Source organism: Jaculus jaculus, chromosome 3 (assembly GCF_020740685.1).
Source record: "Jaculus jaculus isolate mJacJac1 chromosome 3, mJacJac1.mat.Y.cur, whole genome shotgun sequence".
Classification (NCBI taxonomy): domain Eukaryota; kingdom Metazoa; phylum Chordata; class Mammalia; order Rodentia; family Dipodidae; genus Jaculus; species Jaculus jaculus.
The window spans coordinates 85,974,568-85,981,805 of record NC_059104.1 but is presented as its reverse complement, the minus strand read 5'-3'; the positions used below and the strand labels follow the sequence as shown (position 1 = coordinate 85,981,805).

Sequence of the window (7,238 nt, the reverse complement as noted above, 5' to 3'; positions counted from 1 at the left end):
GCTGAAGTTGCTGCCAAATTCTGCTCCTGCTTGGGTCCCGCCGTCAGCCCAAGTTGGCGTGGCCGGGTCCCGGGCTGCTGCTGTGTTCGCTGGAGCTGGGTTCAGGCGGCAGGGGAGGGGAGGGAGCCGCGGCTGTTCTGGTTGTATCGTGTGCTTTTACCTCGCGGTCTGCTCCTCCCTCCGCTGCTCGCTGCCGCTCTCCCCTCACGTTTCCCGAGTTGCGGAGAGCGCGGTGTGAGGGGAAAATCCCGCACCTGGCTTGTCCTGCGGCTCGAGCCGAGAGTCCGGCGGTTTTCTGCCGCTCCGCGGTTGCGGCGGGTAGCTGAGTCGCCCTGGAGCCGCTGTTCCCGCCTGTGCAGGCTCTGGATGCTCTATAACTCTTCCACTTCTCTGCTGCCGCCTCAACTTCCTATACACCTCACTTTTTAGTAAAAGTGTGTATTTTGCTGAGTTTTTTTTTGGTCTTCCCCCCCCAGGCTGTTTTGGCGTGGTACCTACGCCGCCATCTTAACCGGAAGTCTTGAGCCTTTTTAAAAACTATTTTATTTATTTATTTGAGAGTGAGAGAGAAGGGATGTGCCAAGGCCTCCAGCCACTTCAAGCTCCAGATACATGTGTCATCTTGTGCATCTGACTTTACATTGGTCCTGAGGAATTGAACCTGGGTCCTTTGGTTTTGCTGGCAAGCGCCTTAGCTTGCCCTTGAGTAACTTTGAAAATTTTACACAGGGTCTGGAGAGATGGCTTAGCAGTTAAGCTCTTGCCTGTAAAGCCTAAGGACCCCAGTTCTAGGCTCGATTCCCCAGGACCCATGTTAGCCAGATGCACAAGGGGGCGAATTAACCACCGTGGTCTTTCAATTTTCTTTTTTTCTTTTTTCTTTTCTGGAGTTCATTTGCAGTGGCTGGAGGCCTCTGGCGCGCCCATTCTCTTTCTCTCTCTGTCTCTTTCTCTCTCTGTCTGTCGCTGTCAAATAAATAAAACAAAAAAAATTTAAAAAAAACATTGCCTTTTCAAAAAGAATTTTTTTTTAACACAGTTGAGCATAGTGGCATAGTGGCTCATACCCAAAATCTGTTAAAACTGATACTATGGGTGGGGAGATGGGTCAGTGGTTAAAGGTGCTTGCTTGCACAGCCCATTGGCCTGGGTTCAATTCTCCAGTACTCACATAAGCCAGATGCAAAAAATGGTCCATGTATCCGGAGCTAATGTGCAGGTGCTCAATCTCTTTCTCTCAAACAAGTAAATGAAAATAAAATGTTAAAAAGCTATGTTAATAACATACTAATATTTTTTAAATAATATACTAATATTAGCAAATGTTAACAATGATACTAATGTTAACAACTTATTTTAAGCATTCTTCCTAATGCTTGTTTTCCACTAAATAAGCAAAATATTGGGAGATGGGGCAATTTGACCCCCTAATTGAGGGCTACTGGACTCTTCCTTGCTGCCTTGAGCAAAAGAACAGTAAGTCAAACAGCAGCCAGCCAGGTTTCCACGCTAGCACTGAGCACTGTGAATGCTCCAGGGCCACAGTGAAGCAACTACATGACTGCAGCCACTTATCCTGGCAGCTGGAGGCACAGTCACCACCTCAGCTGTTTCTAAGTTTCCAGACTTGGCTATCACAGCCTCAGTGACCTGTACATGACTTGGCTAGAGGAACAATGCTTCTCTTAGTGGACTAGTAGGGGGGCTGCTGTGACTGATGGGGACACAAACCTTCATTTGCATGAGAGGTTTGCTGTGGCTGTTATAGATACCCTTTCTCAGACAAAGCAGGCTGCTTCGGTGACGCCCTCCTGTGCTGCCTCTCCTGGTACAGCAACATTAGGCCTAATAAACAGCTTCTCTCATTTTCATCTATTTACTTGTTCATGTGCATGTGTATGTACAGGTATGCCAGGATCTCTTGCTACTTCAAAAGAACACCAGGGGCAGAGAGATGGCTCAGTGGTTAAGATGCTTGCCTGCAAAGCCTAAGGATCCAGGTTCAGTTCCCCTGTGCCCACATAAAGCCAGATACACAAGGTAGTACATGCATTTGGAGTTCATTTGCAGTGGCTAGAGGCCCTGGTGTGCCCACCCTCTTTCTCTCTCATAAAAATAAATAAAATTAAGACCAGATGCATGTACCCCCCCCCTTTCTTTAAGGTAGGGTCTCACTCTAGCACAGGCTGACCTGGAATTCACTATGTAGTCTCAGGGTGGCCTCGAACTCACAGTGATCCTCCTACCTCTGCCTCCCAAGTGCTGGGATTAAAGGCGTGTATCACTTTTTGTGTCCAGCTTTATGTGGGTGTCTGAGGAATTGAACCTGGGCTGGCCAGGCTTTGCAATCAAGCATCTTTAACCACTGAGGACATCTCCCCAGTCCCAAGGCTTCTTCTGAGTGGTCTTTTCTTGCCTATTTTAGTCAAGCACAAAAGTACTAGTAATGCAGTGGCATCAGAGGGATAGTGACAGTAACAGCAAAGACAGAGCAGTGGTGGCATCAACAGTGGAGCTGTAGGAACAGTGGAACTGTGGAAACCTCACAGCCTGGGGTGGGGGTCGGAGCCCTAGGAATCAGCAGCCTCAGTGGTCAGTCAGTAGACTGGTCTTCAAAAGCAGGAAAGCAGTTTCCTGTATTCATAGATGTCCGAGGCAGAGCTGCAGGACTCCTAAGAGGTGGTAACTGTGACAGTAGCCACAGCAACAAGTGGCAGCTGAACAGCTGGAATGAGCAACCAGCACAGACAGGATCCAGAGGGGCGGCAGTAGAGAAGGCAAGAGCTGAAGGAGGATGGAGGGCTGTAAAAAGACAGAGAAAAGAAGTTGCAGGCACTGGTCTCTGAAGTTTCAGGTAGCTGTCTTTAGGGCCAAGGGTCTCACTCATCTACACTCAGCAGTATTAACACTGGCTGCTGTCAAGTGCTGAGCCATAACACTAGTTGGGGCCGGAATCCCAACATCGTAGGCCTACACAAGAGCTGAAATACATGTAGAACGAAGGCTCTCCCCTGACCCCTACCCCCTCAGTCTGTATGCAAGCTCTGGAACACAAGAGGGCGTGGTGGCTGCTACTCCCAGCTTGCTGCTATCAAACACCTGGTTACAAAAGTTACCGAACTGTTTAGGGTTGCTGGAGGAAGAGTGTGGTGGTTTGATTCAGGTGTCCCCCATAAACTTAGGTTATCTGAATGCTAGGATCTGAGCTGATGGCAATTTCAGAATTAATACCGCCTGGAGGCGATGTATTGTTCAGGGCGGGCTTATGGGTGTTAACAGCCAGCTTCCTCTTGCCAGTGTTTGGTACTCTCCTGTTGGTGTTGGCCATCTGATGTTGGCCAGGAGGTGATGTCCACCCTCTGCTCATGCCATCGTTTTCCCCTGCCATCATGGAGCTTTCTCTTGAGTCTGTAAGCCAAAATAACCCCCCCTTTTCTTTTCCCTACAATCTACTCTTGGTCAGGCGTTTTCTGTCAGCAACGTGAACCTGACTGCAACAAGGAGGCATTTTCTTTAGTGGTGCAGCCATTGGTGAGTAGCCCTGCCCCTCTGCAGTAAATAATCCTCAATCCATGCTCATGAAAGAAACCATTCAGTGGGTCACAGAAAAAGCGGGGAAGGCTGGAGAGATTGCTTAGCAGTTAGGGCACTTGCCTGCAAAGCCAAAGAATGGAGGTTCAATTCCTCAGTACCCACGTAAGCCAGATATTCAAAGTGACACATGCATCTGTGGTTTGGTTGCTGAGGCTAGAGGCCCTGGTGCGCTCATTCCCTCTCTCTCTCTTTCTGCTTCTCTCAAATAAGTAATTAAAACAAATTTTTCTTAAAAGACATGAAGCTCGGGCTGGAGAGATGGCTTAGCGGTTAAGCGCTTGCCTGTGAAGCCTAAGGACCCAGGTTTGAGGCTCGGTTCCCCAGGTCCCACGTTAGCCAGATGCACAAGGGGGCGCACGCATCTGGAGTTTCTTTGCAGAGGCTCGAAGCCCTGGTGCGCCCATTCTCTCTCTCTCTCTCTCCCTTTATCTGTCTTTCTCTCTGTGTCTGTTGCTCTCAAATAAATAAATAAAAAAATTTAAAAAAAAAAAGACATGAAGCTTGGCATGGTGGCACACACCTTTAATCCCAGCACTTGAGAGGCAGGGGTCAGAGGTTCACCATGAGTTTGAGGCCATCCTGAGACTGTAAGTAGATTCCAGGTCAGCCTGGGTTAGAGGGAGACCTTACCTCGAAAAAAAAAGTGGGGGATAAAACTAGCTGGTAAGAAGGGGTTTAACAGGAATGGGAGGGGGATGAGAGGGTAACTGCAGCGAGTAAATATAATTAAAATACATTATATATTGCTGAGCATGGTGGTTCACACTTATAATCTCAATACTCAGGAGGCATTGGTAGGAGGATTGCTGTCAGATCCAGTCAGCCTGGACTAGAATTGAGACTCTGTGTCAAAAACAACCACCACCACAATAAAACCCCAAACAAAATTATATGCATGCTTGAAGTTGTCAAAAACAAAATAAGGGCTGGAGAGATGGTTTAGCAATTAAGATGTTTGCCTGAAAAGCCAAAGGATCCCAGTTCAATACTCCAGGACCCATGTATGCCAGATGCTCAAGGGGGCACATGCATCTGGAGTTCGTTTGCAGTGGCTGAAGGCCCTGCCATGCCCATTTTTTTTCTCTCTCTCAAATAAACAAATAAGATATATTTTTTAAAAAAGAAAATAAAATGATGTAGCTTAAGATAATCTTCAATTTAGTTGCAAAGTCCTTGTCCTTACATCTGTGATAAATACATTAAGTACTACCTATTTAACTGTAGTCCCTTATAAACTACCTAATTCCATTTCTCTTTTTACTCATTCTCCAGAGCTTATATGTACCATTCTGCAAATGTATCCATAAGCAATGAGCTTTTTTGTTGTTGTTGTTTGTTTGTGTTTTTTTTTTTTTTTTTTGGTTTTTAGAGGTAGGGTCTCAGTCTAGCCCAGGCTGACCTGGAATTCAATATGGAGTCTCAGGGTGGCCTTGAACTCATGGCAATCCTCCTACCTCTGCCTCCCGAGTGCTGGAATCAAAGGCATGCACCACCACGCCCGGTCTGTTTTTCATTTTTGCAAACTCTAAGGAAATGCTTCTCTAAATGCTAAAAAAAAAAAAAAAAGAGAGAGAGAGAGACAGAGAGAGAGAGCTGGAGAGATGGCTTAGAAGTTAAGGCACTTGCCTGCAAAGCCAAAAGACCCAGGTTCAATTCCCTAGGGCACACATAAGCCAGATGCACAAGGTCGCACATGTATCTGGAATTTGCTTGTAGAGGCTGGAAGCCCTGGTATGCCCATTCTTATTCTCCCTCTTTCAAATAAATAAATAAAAATAAATTAAATTTTTTTGTTTTATCTTCAAAAATAAAATATTTTTTTAAAAAGAGCTGGGCATAGTAGCACACACCTTTGATCCCAGCACTCAAGAGGTTGAGGTAGAAGGAGCACCTTGCGTTTGAGGCCAGTGTAGGATAGAAAAAAAGAAAAGAAAAATAAAGGGCTGGAGAGATGGCTCAGCAGTTAAGGCACTCCTCTGCCAAGCCTAATGACACAGGTTTGATATCCCAGTACCCATGCAAAGCCAGATACACAAGGTGGCTCATGCATTTGAAGTAGCTAGAGGCCCTGGTGCACCCATTCTCTCTGTGTGTCTCTCTGCCTGCAAATCAACAAATAGCTACAAGTATTTTAAAAGAAACATAAAAAATAAATTAATATTTTATTTATTTATTTATTTTTGCAAGCAAGAGAAAGGTTGAGAAAGGAAAGGCAGACTGACAGAATGGGCATGCCAGGGCCTCTAGCCATTGCAAATGAACTCCAGATGTATGTGCCCCTCTGTGCATCTGGTTTTACATGGGTCCTGTGGAATCAACCACGGGTTGGTAGGTTTTGCAGGTAAGTGCCTTAACTGCTTAACTTAACTCTCCAACCCTAAGAAAAATAAAATTTAACGGCTGGAGAGATGGCTTAGCAGTTAGGTGCTGCCTGTGAAGCCTAAGGACCCTGGTTTGAGATTCGATTCCCCAGGACCCACATAAGCCAGATATACAAGGTGGTGCATGCATCTGGAGTTCGTTTGCAGTGGCTGGAGGTCCTGGCGTGCCCATTCTTTCTCTCTCTCTCTCTCAAATAAATTTTTAAAAAAGGAAAGAAAAGAAAAATAAAATTTAAAAAGATAAAAATAGGGCTGGGCTAGGCATGGTGGCACAGAAGTAGGAGGATTCCCAAGAGTTTGAGGCCACCCTGAGACTACATAGTGAATTTCAGGTCAGCCTGAGACCCTACCTCAAAAAAAAAAAAATAGGGTGGGGAAGATGGCTCAGTGCTTGCAAAGCCTACTGGCCTGGGTTTGATTCCCCAGTGCCTATGTAAAGCCAGATACAGAGGCAAGCAGCTGTGCCAAGATGAAACTGATTATCTCCTTCCCAGCCACTGGCTGTCAGAAACCCATTGAAGTCAGTGAAGTCAGATCTGTTTGGGCTGGAGAGATGGCACTCCCGACTTTCCATGAGAAGTGGATGGCCACCAAGTTGCTGCAGGTAGGTGCTCCAGGTCAAGAGTGGAAGGGTTATGTGTTTTGCATCAGTGGTGGGAATGACAAACAAGGTTTCTCATGAAGCAAGGGGTCTGGGCACATGGCAGAGTGTGTCTGCTGTTGAGTAAGGGCATTCCTGTCACAGATCAAGAACTGGAGAGAGCAAGCCCAAATCTGTTCAGTGTGTGTGTGTGTGTGGGGGGGGGGGGAGATGCATTGTGGACGCCAGTCTGAGTATGCTCTACTTGGTTATTGTAAAGTAAGGAGAGAAGGACATTCCTGGACTAACACATCCTACTGTGCCTCGTCACATGGGACTCAACAGAGCTAGTAGAATCCTCCAACTTTCAATCTTTCTAAAGTTGATGATGTCTGCCAATATGTTATCAGAAAGCCCTTAATAAGGTAAGAAACCCAGGACCAAAGTACCCAAGATTCACAGTCTTGTTACCTCATGTGTTCTGCAACACAAACACTGACCAAGTTATAGCTCTTTAGAAACAGAGCATGAAGAAGAATAAGGAGGAGGCTGCAGAATATGTAAAACTTCAGGCCAAGAGGCTAAAGGAAGCCAAAGAAAAATGCCAGGAACAGACTGGCAAGAGACTCAGGCTGTTCTTGTTAAAAGCTTCCACTTCCAAGTCTGAGTCTAGTCAAAAGTAA

At 46.1% G+C, this 7,238-nt stretch overlaps 1 pseudogene; it reads left to right on the top strand.

Moving 5' to 3' along the window:
• Positions 1–6,444: 6,444 nt before the first annotated feature.
• LOC101600563 lies at positions 6,445–7,238 on the top strand (annotated as a pseudogene).